The sequence below is a fragment of the Chlorocebus sabaeus genome, chromosome 28 (assembly GCF_047675955.1).
Source record: "Chlorocebus sabaeus isolate Y175 chromosome 28, mChlSab1.0.hap1, whole genome shotgun sequence".
In the NCBI taxonomy this organism is placed as follows: domain Eukaryota; kingdom Metazoa; phylum Chordata; class Mammalia; order Primates; family Cercopithecidae; genus Chlorocebus; species Chlorocebus sabaeus.
Window position 1 is genome coordinate 19,681,794 of NC_132931.1, and position 13,662 is coordinate 19,695,455.

The 13,662-nt window shown below is 60.3% G+C and overlaps 1 protein-coding gene across 11 annotated transcripts in view; it reads left to right on the forward strand.

Moving 5' to 3' along the window:
- Positions 1–13,662, forward strand: part of MAD1L1 (mitotic arrest deficient 1 like 1) — a 423,430-nt gene that overhangs the window by 235,773 nt on the left and 173,995 nt on the right. The gene's annotated exons all lie outside the window — the stretch shown is intronic.

The following is a 13,662-nucleotide window of genomic DNA, read 5'->3' on the forward strand; positions in this document are numbered from 1 at the left end:
GAAGCTGTGTTGAGCGGGGAAGGGTGTGTGAGGAGCCTGAGTCCCATCTCTACCACTGACAGGTGGCGCACACCTGGGCAGAGCACAGCCCCTCGGGCCCCACCACCGTGTTTGTGGCAAGGGGGCAGTGACATGTTTGCCACACGAGGCCGCGGTGTCAGAGGCAAAGCAGGTGTGAGAGCCCGCGAGGGTCTGTAGTGAACTAGGCATTGGTGCCGTGGCTTCGTGGACCCCTGTCCTGACCGCACAGGACCTGAGTCCCTAGGGGGACAGTGCCTCAGCTGGGGCTCGGGTGTCACTCAACATGGATCCTGACCGAGAGAGGGACGTCTCCAGCGAGTGCTTCTCTGCCATCTGTGAATGCGGCAGGTGTGCTTTTAAGCTGTTTTCTCCTCAGCCCACATCGGCCCCACTCTCGCTGGTTTGGCTGCCTCGGAGCCTGGGTGGGGCCGCAGTGTGGGCCGTGGGGGGCCAGGCAGGCTCTCCTGGTTTCCGGACCTCCAGTGTTAAAAAGCTGCCCACTGTCGTAGGGAACAAATGGGCTTTGCTTCTGAAGCGTTTTGGCCTAAACAAAGTGTAGGTTCCGTCCATGCTGCCCTGGCCTTGGCCATGTCTGTGAAGGACACGGACGGCCCTGGGGCATGCGTGCGTGCGTGTGGCTGCATATTCTGTCCTGGGCCACGCGTCAGGCTGGCCTGGGTCGCAGGCGGAGCGGCTGTCAGCGTTGTACGGACCCCAGGGCCTGCAGCCCAGGTCGAGGCTCCCATCTGGGCGTCCTTGCTTGCCAGCTCGTGACTGGGAGCTGGTGTCCTGGCTCTCAGGGCCTCCACCTGGCAGGGGTGTGCCGAGGGTTCATTGCTTGACAGATTCTGGGGCCGGCTGCACAGCCCGTGGCGGTTGTGGCTGTGGCCATGGTTACAGGCCCTTCCCACGGGGCAGGGTCGAACGGGGTTGGAAGTCACCCTCTTGAGAGGTGCGGGCACCAGGGCCTAGGCTGGGAATGGGCGAGGGGTGTCTGCTGAGACCCTGGAAGAAGCTGCCAGTGGCGCGGAGAGGCAGCAGCAGGGCACCGCACGGGTCTGGGTCTGGGCAGAACCGGCATCCGCAGGACCAAGGCCAGGCGGGCTGGTGACAGCTGCCCTGAGGCTCCAGAACGGTCACTGTTCACTCAGCAGCTGCTTAAGGACGTTCCTCTCGGTGCTGGGGACGCGGCAGCCAGCAACACAGGCTCCTGCCCTCTGGAGGCGCACTGCTGCCGGGTGAGTAGTCGGTGGCCCATAGGAGAGTGAAGGACAGAACTTCCGGTGGTGGCAAGCGCAGGAGCCACAGTTTCCCGGGGCCATTCTGCAGAGCGTCCTGAGCCAAGCCTGGGGGACCCGACTGTTGGTGGTGGGAGTAGCGGGGCGGGCAGGGCCCAGGACCCAACAGCGAGGTTCGGGGTGACAGAAGTGGGGCCCGTGGTGGTTGGTAGTCTGACCTTGTGGGCCTTGTGTGGTCACGGCAGGGCTGTGGTTTCGTGGGTGGAGTTGGTGTCCATTCATAAAGGATGCCTGGCTGCTCTGTGCAGGGCCGCAGTGGGTGGGAACTGGCAGGGCTGGGGCTGGCCGGGCTGGGAGACACAGGTGCCCTGGCCTAGGACTGCAGTGGGCTGCGGAGGTGTGGTCCGAGTCGGCTGTGTTGAAGGGAGATGCGGGTGAGGTAGAGAGCGTGAGGGCCAGGAATCGAGGATGGCTTCAGCATTCTGCCCTGGGTAGGCTCATGGTATGGGGTGGGGAGACTGGGGGTGAAGTGTGGGAGTCTCATGCCTGCCGCACGTTGGGTGCACAGGGCTGGAGGCTTTGAGTCAGTGCCCTGGGGTCAGAGGTGCCCGTCCGCTCTGCATGGTATTTCAGTTGTCGGGAATGAGTAGGTAGCAGAGAAGTCAGAACCGGAGGCTCGAGCCTCTTCGGGGCGTTCCAGCGTCCTGGCATCTAGTCTTGGGGAGAGCCGTGAGTTTGGGGACTCCGTGGAGGGCAGGTCCAGTCACAGAGCCCTGGAGAAGGAAGTGTTTTCAGGGGGCAGTCAGACTGCAGAGAGGACCCAGAAGGAGAACAGAGGATTGCCCTGGGCCCTGCGGCTGGCGTTTCGTTAAAGAGAGGGAAGGCACAGAAGGGCCTGCTCAGGGGCTGGGCCTGGAGCCGGAGGGAGATTTGTTTTACCCGATGGGCAGCGGGAGAGTGGTTTATACTGATGGGAACCTCGCTGTAGTGACGGGCGTGATGTAGGGCTGGGGCAGTAGAGGGGCATCGAAGTGGACGGGGACCAGCAGGTTGCTGGAGCTTCCTGTCTCTTCCTGAAGTGGGCATGAGGTGGGCTGGCCTGTGAGAGTCCCGGCAGTCCCGCTGAGGTTTGTGGTGTGAACTTGGAGCCAGGTTGGGCGGCAGGCTTCTGTCTGCCACGCTCAGGTGCTTCCCGGCAGGCACAGTCACTGAGGAATGGGGGTTTGCCCGGGCGGGTTTGCCAGGGGAGCGCGGTGGAGGGAGGGAGGGGGGGATGTGACACTTGGCTCAGCGGAAGGACAAGCAGGCTGTTGGGGGCTCCAGGACAGGCCTTTCTTGGGTCTGGGTTTTAAAATTGGAGGATGAACCGTGTTTCTCTTCAGGCTGTAGAAATACTGGGGGCTATTGTTTTGTTTATTTTCCTCCCTGTGTTCTGCTGTGAGCTTTCACTGCTGATGGAATTTGCGGGGGAACGCTTCATAACTGTATTGTTTAATGGCAGGTCTGAGACTCAGTTTCCGTTCCTCCGCCTTCATCTGAGACGGCTCAGGGCAGGTCTGAAAGATGCTCCTGCTTCAGTGAGCGGGTTAGGGGACTGTGTGGACGGTGGGGTCTGGTGTCCATCAGTGAGCGGGTTAGGGGACTGTGTGGACGGTGGGGTCTGGTGTCCATCAGTGAGCGGGTTAGGGGACTGTGTGGACGGTGGGGTCTGGTGTCCGGCAGTGAGCGGGTTAGGGGACTGTGTGGACGGTGGGGTGTGGTGTCCATCAGTGAGCGGGTTAGGGGACTGTGTGGACTGTGGGGTCTGGTGTCCGGCAGTGAGCGGGTTAGGGGACTGTGTGGACTGTGGGGTCTGGTGTCCATCAGTGAGCGGGTTAGGGGACTGTGTGGACGGTGGGGTCTGGTGTCCGGCAGTGAGCGGGTTAGGGGACTGTGTGGACGGTGGGGTCTGGTGTCCGGCAGTGAGCGGGTTAGGGGACTGTGTGGACGGTGGGGTGTGGTGTCCATCAGTGAGCGGGTTAGGGGACTGTGTGGACGGTGGGGTCTGGTGTCCGGCAGTGAGCGGGTTAGGGGACTGTGTGGACGGTGGGGTGTGGTGTCCATCAGTGAGCGGGTTAGGGGACTGTGTGGACGGTGGGGTCTGGTGTCCGGCAGTGAGCGGGTTAGGGGACTGTGTGGACGGTGGGGTGTGGTGTCCATCAGTGAGCGGGTTAGGGGACTGTGTGGACGGTGGGGTCTGGTGTCCGGCAGTGAGCGGGTTAGGGGACTGTGTGGACGGTGGGGTGTGGTGTCCATCAGTGAGCGGGTTAGGGGACTGTGTGGACGGTGGGGTCTGGTGTCCATCAGTGAGCGGGTTAGGGGACTGTGTGGACGGTGGGGTCTGGTGTCCATCAGTGAGCGGGTTAGGGGACTGTGTGGACGGTGGGGTCTGGTGTCCATCAGTGAGCGGGTTAGGGGACTGTGTGGACGGTGGGGTCTGGTGTCCATCAGTGAGCGGGTTAGGGGACTGTGTGGACGGTGGGGTCTGGTGTCTGGCAGTGAGCGGGTTAGGGGACTGTGTGGACGGTGGGGTCTGGTGTCCATCAGTGAGCGGGTTAGGGGACTGTGTGGACTGTGGGGTCTGGTGTCCGGCAGTGAGCGGGTTAGGGGACTGTGTGGACGGTGGGGTCTGGTGTCCATCAGTGAGCGGGTTAGGGGGGCTCTGTGGACTGTGGGGTCTGGTGTCTGGCAGTGAGCGGGTTAGGGGACTGTGTGGACGGTGGGGTCTGGTGTCCATCAGTGAGCGGGTTAGGGGGGCTCTGTGGACTGTGGGGTCTGGTGTCTGGCAGTGAGCGGGTTAGGGGACTGTGTGGACGGTGGGGTCTGGTGTCCATCAGTGAGCGGGTTAGGGGACTGTGTGGACGGTGGGGTCTGGTGTCCGGCAGTGAGCGTGTTAGGGGACTGTGTGGACGGTAGGGTCTGGTGTCCATCAGTGAATGGGTTAGGGGGGCTCTGTGGACTGTGGGGTCTGGTGTCTGGCAGTGAGCGGGGTTAGGGGGGCTCTGTGGACTGTGGGGTCTGGTTCCCCTGAGTGCAGGTGTTCAGGAAGGATGACAGGGCCCTCTTCCGCCTGTGTGGGGGGTTGGCAGGGGGTTGGTGGGGGGCGCGCCCAGGGTCTTCCTCTGTCGGTGCTTCCTTCTCAGTGACTGAGCTTTCTGGATGCTTCAGTGAGGTGTTGCCTCTGGAGCAGCCTGGGGTGGGGTGGGTGCTGTTTGAGGAGGGATGCTTCCATCTGAAGATGCCCTGTGGAGACCCTGGTGTTCTGTGTGTCATCACGCTGGCTACCTCACTGTTGGCCTGAACTGAAACGCGCCCGGAGGCCACGCTTCCGCGTGTGCAGGCGGCCAGGAGGGTTAGAAATGGAGTTGTCTGAGCGCAGGCCAAGCCCTCAGCATTATGGCTGAGCCACCTGCCTGGCGCCCGCAGCTGCTCTGGAGCGTGGACTCCCCACATCCAACAGAGGCACGGATGCCTCGGAGCTGGCACCTTGGCCCGGGCATTGGTCCTTCTCCAGCTGCACCTTGGCCCCGGGCGCCGGCCCTTCTCCGGCTGCAGGCGGTTTTGGAGGAACCGCTCACTCCAGGCCTCTTTCGTGGGGAGGGAGCTGGAAACTGGTCTTGGGCCTTCGGGCGGGGTGGGTGTGGCCGCCTCTGGAGTGCTGGCTTCCCTGGATCTCTGGGTCTGGTCAGGGGGCTGTGAGGAGCACTTGGTGCAGCGCTGGGCTGGAGGTTTGGCTGCTTTTCAACCTGTGTTTTTTCTTTTTTAGCCCATAGAATTTCTGTTCCTTATTCATTGTACCCAGCAGTGTTTAAGCTCTAATGCCTGGGCCCCAACACGCAGAATTTGACTTCGAATTTGGTGGTGGGAGGATTGCCCCCAAGCAGGATCGTGATTTTACCCCTCCCCGGGTTGAGCTCCTGTTCCTGGCCCCCATCCTTTGTTTGGAGCCATAGGCCCTCCAGATGGGCTCCCAAGGGATGAGAGGAGGGGTCTCGTTGGCTCTGTGCCCCTCTTGCCATGCAGAGCCCTTCAGAGGAGGTACTGGGGAGAGCAGTGCCAGGCAAGGGGGCCACAGGCACCATGGTTGGGGCTGGCCCCTGCCAGGCATGCCTGAAGGCCAGTGGCCTCCCTCCCCTGCCCCCCACCACCTCACTGGGCTGTGCAGCCCTGGGCCCCAGGTCGCCCCTTCTCCGTGTGACCCGGAGCCCTCAGTGTCCTGGCTTCTTCCCCGGGGATTACAGGTGCAGGTGCATGGTCCTGTCTGAAGGGATCTCTGGGCTGTGGGACAGCCTGACTCCCTTTTCATTTTATGGTGGAGGAACCAGAGCGGGAGCTTGCACTGAGCTGGGATGGCTGGAGTCACCCCTGGTTCTAGCTCTGAGGCCCCTCCCACCCAATTCCTGTGACTGGCTTGGCAGTGGTTGCTGTCTGGGGAAGGGGCTCCCCTGTTCCTGGAAAGGCTGGGGCCTAGGTGGTCTGCACCCTCAGGGCTTGTGTGGAAAAGCCATATTCCAGGCAGGGCTGACTGCGTCGCTCACGCCTTCTGTCCACAATGGTCTGGGACGTGGCCCTGGTGCCCGTCCTGTCTCCCAGCCTGCAGCTCCTTTACCCGCTATTTTCCAACCCAAAGTCATTTTGTTATTTAGGAAAGGAGAAAAGAGAGAAAAAAGAAAAAGTTGAATCTTTAGTTAATTGCCAATGACAAGACAAAGGCACTCTGACTTTCTTATTAATTAGCAAACCCGTACTAATTAGTAAGCATAAGTACAATTCATGATTTCTTTTTTAAATGCAATTAATATCACAGGGAGAGATTTCTTGGACCATCCTTGTATCATTAGCAAACCCCTCTCATTAGCTAGGCCCACAGTGGCTGGAGATAGGAGGCTTTTGATTACAGCTATAAAAAGTCCTCTAATATTTTATATACTTTGGGGAGTGGGGAGTGAAGATTTATTTTCTGATTTAGAGGGAATTATGCTGCTCTCAACTCTGATTAAGCAGCATCTTCCCTGATTCCTGATTTCCCTTTGTGGCCCCTCTTGTCCTGCTCCTTGCTCCCAGGGGCACCCTGTGCCGAGTCTGCCCCACCAAGGGCCGTGGCTACCGCAGCACTGAGGCCCAGCCAGGCCGCTTCCCATCCCCCACCCTTCTTTGTCCATCTCTGAAATGGGCAGGGTGTTGAGGCCCCCTCTGAGTTGGGCCTAGCAGCAAGTGCTTTATAGACGGATTCTGAAATCTGGCGACCATGAGCAGGGCAGGTCCCGTGGGCCCCACGGAGAAGCCCTAGGCTCTCTGGGGTGTCCCATGCAGGAGCTTGTGGTCCGTGTGGCTCTCAGAGCCTCTGGCTTCTCACGGGAAGGTGAGGACACCGGCAAAGCTTGCCCTGAAGAGACTCCTGGTGAGGCCTGTGTGTAGCCTGTAGGGCCATGCACACCTAAGGGCTGTATGTAGACCCTGGGGGGGACCCTGCCTGCCCAGGAGCCGTGTGTAGACCCGGGTGGACCCTGCATACCCAGGAGCCGTGTGTAGACCCGGGGAGACCCTGCATGCGCAAGGGCTGTGTGTAGACACGGGGGGGACCCTGCTCACCCAGGAGCCGTGTGTAGACCCTGGGAGGGACCCTGCACGCCCAGGAGCCGTGTGTAGACCCGGGGGGACCCTGCACACCCAGGAGCCGTGTGTAGACCCTGGGAGGGACCCTGCATGCCCGGGAGCCGTGTGTAGACCAGGGGGGACCCTGCACACCCAGGAGCCGTGTGTAGACCCGGAGGGGACCCTGCATGCCCGAGGGCTGTGTGTAGACCCGGGGGCACCCTGCACACCCAGGAGCCGTGTGTAGACCCGGGGTGGACCCTGCACACCCAGGAGCCTTGTGTAGACCCGGGGGGCACCCCACACACCCAGGAGCCGTGTGTAGACCCGGGGGGGACCCTGCACACCCAGGAGCCATGTGTAGACCCGGGGGGGACCCTGCATGCCCGAGGGCTGTGTGTAGACCCGGGGGCACCCTGCACACCCAGGAGCCTTGTGTAGACCCGGGGAGACCCTGCATGCGCAAGGGCTGTGTGTAGACCCGGGGGGGGACCCTGCACACCCAGGAGCCATGTGTAGACCCGGGGGGGCACCCTACACACCCAGGAGCTGTGTGTAGACCTGCAGGGCCCCACATGCATGGGAGGCGTGGTTGGTGCCTCTGTCCTCACTGGTGCTGATACTGAGGATCGACCAGGCAGCTGTGAGCCCCTCCTCAGTGCCAGTCCTCGTGGCTGTGCTAGTCACATCCACCAGCATGGCCAGTGCCTCCAGATGAGTGATCATGAGAGCCTCCTGGTTTGGTAACTGACAGTGCCTCATTTCACCTTCTGGATCCATCCTGCTGCACGACTGAGCCCTACTTCTGACCGGAGTGCTTCGCGTGTGGGGCATGCTGCAGGGGCTCGCTGCTGGTACCGGGGTTCTGTGTGGCTGGTGGCAGCCTCCTGATTCCTGGCAGAACGTTCAGTTAACACTGCACCAGCATGTGTGTCCCCACGTGCCCTGGTGTGCAGGTGTCCTGAGCTTGGAGAGGCTCTTTGGGGCCAGGGTTGTGTCTGGGGCAGGTCTGGGGAATGGCTCAAAGTCTGAGACGGTGTCCTCAGCTGACTCTCCTCCCCTCCAGCCCTGGAGGCGGCCTCTCCTGGGCCCCCGCCTGCGTCTCCTGCGCCCTCCCTTCTATCCCACACAGGCCGGGACCCTCCCTCCCCTCCTGGGGCTCCTGCGCCCACCCTTGCGTCCCACACAACTGGTCCCTTCCCGCAGCCACACCTGTCGCCTCTCTTGCTGTGTGGCCACCAGCAGGTGCTTCGCTGCCTGTTCCTTAGGGTGGAGAGAGGAAGGGGGAGCCTCCCTGGAGTCTCACAACGCTAAGTGAGTTCACGTGCTGGGAAGATCCAGGCTGTTCTGGGAAGCGATTCTGGGTGAGAACAGGGGCCTGATCTTCCTCAGCAGCCCCGGGGCTGGTTCCAGGCTCGCTGCCCATTGGTCAGCTCAGGTTTCCCTGCTCCAGCCTCATCCTCAGTGCAGCCCCGAGGCTCCTCCACAGAGCGGAAGGAATCGCTGGCCCACAGCAAGCGTCACGTGGAGCAGCCTTTGCTCTAAATGCCTCTTGCATTTGAGGGAAGTTTGTGTAATTCAGGCACTTGCTGAGCGCCTCTTCCAGGCCGTTGCCTGAGGGAACAGAGACCCTGTGGCTGCGCATCTGTCTCTCCAGCTGCCCTCACGAGAGCTCCACAGACCGGGCTGCGTAAAGTAGCAGATGTTGGCTGGGCGCAGTGGCTCGCGCCTGTCATCCCAGCACTTTGGGAGGTGGAGGCGGGTGGATCTCTTGAGCCCAGGAGTTCAAGACTGGCCTGGGCAACAGAGTGAGACCTCGTCTCTATTTAAAAAATAAATAAAATAAAACAAAACCCCAGCAGATGTTTGTTGCTCACAGTTCTGGAGGCTGGAAGTCCAGGATCGGGAACTGACCAGTCTGGTGTGTGCTGAGGCTGCCCGGTTCCAGATGGCGCCCTCTCACTGTGTCCTCCCACGGTGGGAGGTGCGAGGGAGCTCTGGGGTCCCTTTTGTGAGGGTGCCAATCCCCTCCCTGAGGCTCTACCCTGTGGCCTCCTCACCTCCCCTGGGCTCCCTCCTAGGATTTCAGCATGGGAGCGGGAGCGCACAGTCCATGCACGGACCCACCTCCTTCCCGCTGTGTGAGACCCAGTGGGTGCTCCCTGCCCTGCCCCATCCTCCTACTGGGTGATCTCTTCCTGGTCCCTCAGTGCCTGATAGGCCTGTCCTGCCCACAGTGATGTCCCCGCCCTCTGAGCGCATCTTCTCATGCCCTTTCAAGCAATCTCTGTGCTACTCCTGCTCTGACGACGTCTTTTCAGTCCAGTGGAGCCTCAGGCTCCCTGGGAACCGAGCTGGACCGCTGCCGCTGCCCCTGCATCACAGACAGGCTCTTCCCTCCTTGCCCACACGGGCCTGCACCCTCACCATCGCCGCCATCATTGCTGCCCCGGGCGTGGCGGTGGCACATGTGAAGCCAGTGTGCGCTGGTGCTCACCGTGTCATGAGGGCACACTTGTTTACACAGATTCTCCCACTGCGACCCTGGCAGCAAACCCACTAGCTGCTTATGGCCCCAGATGCTCAGACAAGGAACAGGTGCAGCCAGGATGAGTGACCTGCCCGTGTTCGAACAGGCAGTGGTGGAGAGTGCTCCAGGGTTCACACCCAGGCAGGCTGACCCAGACCCTGTGGCCAGTGCGATCACAGGGGGCTTCCTCGTATCAGGCCGTCTGTGAAATCCACCAGGCCGGGACCCCAGCGCTTTCTGGGGCTCCAGCGCTAGCGCAGGGCCAGGCATTCAGCTGGGATTTTAAAGCATCTGCCGAGGGCTGAGTGGGGACAGGTGGGACGGGGATGCTTCGTCTTCCCTCTGTCCCCTTTCCCAGTGTGAGCACCCAGCCTTTTCAGTTTTTCCCAGTTTCCAAAGATCTTATGAGAAGATGCTGGTGATTTAATGTCATTACCTTGCAAGGATCATCTGCATTTTAGAAACAGTAGGCTGAGAAGATGTTTTCTTAGCCCAGAAAACACATTTCTCAGGCATAATGTCAGGGCCTTGGTTGTAGAGAATTTGGATCCCTGCTTCTCCTCCAAAAAAGCAGAAGAAAATCTCAGTGCAGAGGGAACGTGTAAGCTTGTTTGCTGTCGGGGCCAGTGTCACAGTGTGTCAGCTAGCAGAGCCTCAGAGTGTGTCTGATACGTCGTGACCTCTGTGTTATTTTCTCTTTCGGAATTATCTGAGAGATTCTCCAAGGTTTTTTCCAGTAAACTTCAGAGGGAGCTTGCCAAGGTTCTGCCAGTCCTCTTGGATGGCCTTGGTCTGCGGACTGACATGGAGAGGCAAGCTCGCCGCAGTGCAGATCCCCCAGAAGCCCTCTCCCCTCCCGGCACTGTGGGTCCTGCCCGCTGCTTACTAGGGTTATTCCTGGGCGCTCTAGAATCCCAATCACCTGCATGGTGCTGCTGGCTGCACACTTGCCACGTGACCCGTGGGGGCCTCTTTTGGGCGTTGGGAGTGGGGATGAGGAGAAGGTGGGCACTTCAGACTCAGAGCAGTGAAGTCCCCCGTGCATTCCACTCCACGAAACTTAGAAAGATTTAGTCTACAATAACCACAAGAAAGGAAATTGGTTCATTTATCTTGAAAAATTATGGGAGTAATTCCGTATAGGGGAAACATCTTACCCTCATCCTAAGTACGAAGCATTTCCCTGTGATTTAAACTTCTCGTGTCTCCGCAGTGGCCCTTTCTGGCTTAGCTTTTTCTCAGCTACAAGTATCTTCCATAAGCTGATCCTCTTCTGGCCTCAGGCCCACAGCGGTGGCACCTGCCCCGCCCCTGCCACCTGCCTCCCTGACGTGGAGCCCATGCCCTCCTCGCCTCTGCCTGTTCTGGAGACACTGGGACTTTCCCTTGAACTGGGCCGCCTGGGGGCTTGCTTTTGCCTGTGATGCAGCCAGCAGCTCTGGCAGACAGCCTTCCCCAAGCTCCCCCAGCAGAGTTAACTTCCACAGCGAGAGGCTTCACAGGGACAGGAGATGGCCTCAGATGTCCTACAAAGGCAGATGTAGGATTGGAGCTGATAGGAGGGAGGGAGGCCCTTTCTGTAGGGAGAGCGTTCAAATTCAGGCTTTTTTCTAAGCAGGGGCTCTTTATCCAGCATCCCGGGGCAGGAACTCAGTTCTCCGTGAAGCCCTTACAGCTGCATACGCATTTCTGTTACATGCACGCGTTTTTCTCCAGAGAGCAGTTGCCATCTTCAAAAGGTTTCTGACACCTGTGCCGCCCCCCCAGTGTTCACAACTGCCGTGTTGAGGAGGCAGCCTCAGTGATCCCGGCGAAGGCTCTAGAGCCCTTGGAAGCCACATGCACAGACACCACCCATCTGGCTTCCCAACACTCCTCCGTGAGTGTAAACAGAGCAGGGTGTCCAGCTTGGCAGTCAGAGCAGTGGGGCTCTGGTGGGACAGGCGCTCAGACGCCCAGTGCTGCTTGTGAGGCCAGCAGTGGCGGCCCTGGGCACACCGCAGCCCTGGTGGTGAGGCCCTGGTTCCTCCGAGCACAGCTGCTCTGGCTCTGCAGCGGCCTGGTCCTGGGGGCGCTGCCTGAGGAGTCATCCTGAGAAATGATGGTGGCCTCAGGCAAACATTCGGCTGGGACATGCCCGCCGGCTGGGCTGCTTTTTTCTGAGGAGAAAGCACTTCCCAGCTCAGGCACCCAGCTGTGCTCACGAGGAAATGGCTGGGTGAGCAACAGGGCTGCCCGCGGCCGTAGTGCCTGTGTCTCCTCCAGGCTGGAAAGGAAACTAGGGAGTGGACTCCACTTAAGATCCCCCCAGGCCTCCTCAGGAAGCCGCGGCCACTCCAGAAGCCTTCCCGGTGCCGGAGGGTACAGAGCTGACCAGATAGTTGGCCTCTGGCCCAGATGCCCAGCTCTGACCTCAGCACCCTCTCATCTCTTGGAGACCCGGGGCCTCTGCCCGAATCAGCCCCCGGAGCCCTGGGATGCAGGCCCTCACCTTGCAGCCAGAACTCCGTGAGGCTCTGGGCCTCAGCCTCACTACCGCAGGGGGCAAGGTGTGCAGCTGAGACTCAGGGATGCCACATGAATGGGCGATGAGGCGGCGCGGGTGCCTGTGCGTGTGGACGCCCTCACTCTGGCACTCAGCAGTAGCCTTGTGAATTAGAGTTGCGGTGGGGGCAGTTGCCCAGCTTCTCCTCTTGTTGTCAGTTTGTGGCATTAGGGAAGGCCCCTGGGAGCACACCCTGCATCTTCCCAAATGAAACCGAATGCAAGGTCTCTTCTAAAGGCTCTGCTGCACTAGTGGGTTTGCCACAAGGACCATTAGCATTAATGTTGCATGCAGGTTGGGGCTGTGAGTGGATCTGGCAGGCCAGACCCGCACTCCAGGAGGGACGGACCTTGTAGGCAGAGGGACACGGGGCCGGTCGGACAGCACTGAGGCCGGGCCATGCCAAAGCCAGGCCATGCGGAGGCTGGTCCTTGCTGAAGCCAGCCTGTGCTAAGGCTGCTCCACACTGAGGCTGATCCACACTGAGGCTGGTCCACACTGAGGCTGGAGCTGCTGCCAGGATGTCTGTGCTTGCGCTCAGGCTGCTCTCCTAGGGTCCCCACGCCTGCTCCAGGTTGGGTCTGGGCAGCGCACATGCTGCTGTGCAAGCCCCGTCTTCCAGGGTGAGGTGGCTCCCCCCCTTAGGGCTCCCAGCCCATGCCCGGCTTTTTGCTCCCCTCTCCCTGTTGGCCCCACCTGAAATCAACAAGTTGCTTCGTCTCAGTCAGACATACAGTTGAATTCCGTAAATGAGACCAAAATCTGTTTCTGTGAGATAGAATTGATAAACCTCTAGCCAGACTAATCGTAAATAAGAGGACACAGATGAACACTCTTGGGCATGAGAGAAGTGACCCTGGTGCTTGCTATTTTCCATGTTTCAGTAGAGCCGTCCTGGCGGGTGTGAAGTGGCTCCTGTGGGCTTCGTTTGCATTCCCCTGAGGCCGGTGGTCCCGAGCTGCTCACTCTGCACTTATTGGCCCTATGTTTGTTTTCTCTGGAGAAGCGTCTGTCCCATCCAGTGCCCGCTTTGTAAATGGGTTTTGTTGGTTAGTGGTGAGAGTCCTCATGTGTTCTAGATACTAGACCCTTCTCAGGTACATGATATGAGAGGCCCCTGTGGGGCAGCACAGGAAGGGCTCTCAGTCTTGCTGGGCATCAGGGCCTTGTCAGGGAGGAGATGGCCATCTGTGGGCCTTGGGAAGGGGCGTAGAGGGGCCAGGCACACATGGCCCTGCCTCCTGCAGTCTGGTGCGGGCACAGGGGGTGGGCAGAGAGAACCATTTCCACAGACAGGCTCAGTGCTAGGATTGCACGGAGCACACTCAGGGACCCTGGAAGGCAGCCCTGGCTGGGAATCCCGTCCTCCAGGCTCTTGCCGTGGGATCATGGCCCTTCCCGAGAAGTCCGCCTGCGGCGCTGTCCTCCCCAGCCATGCTGTGCGCCTGGGCCACCCTGGAGTGCGGCCGGGTCCTCCGGAGAGTCTGTCAGGGACTGTGCCTCCACTTCACAGCCACCGCAACACAGGCATAAGGGGGTAAACGCAGAAAACAAGGTTTTAGGTACCGAGCGCTCTGTGCCTAGGCCGGGCCCAGAGCAGCATCCTGTCCCCAGGCCTGGCTGTGGAGGGCTTCCCTGCCCTGTCGCTGCACTGGCGGGGCCCTGATCTGTCTGCGCCTGAAGTCTGGTAGGCT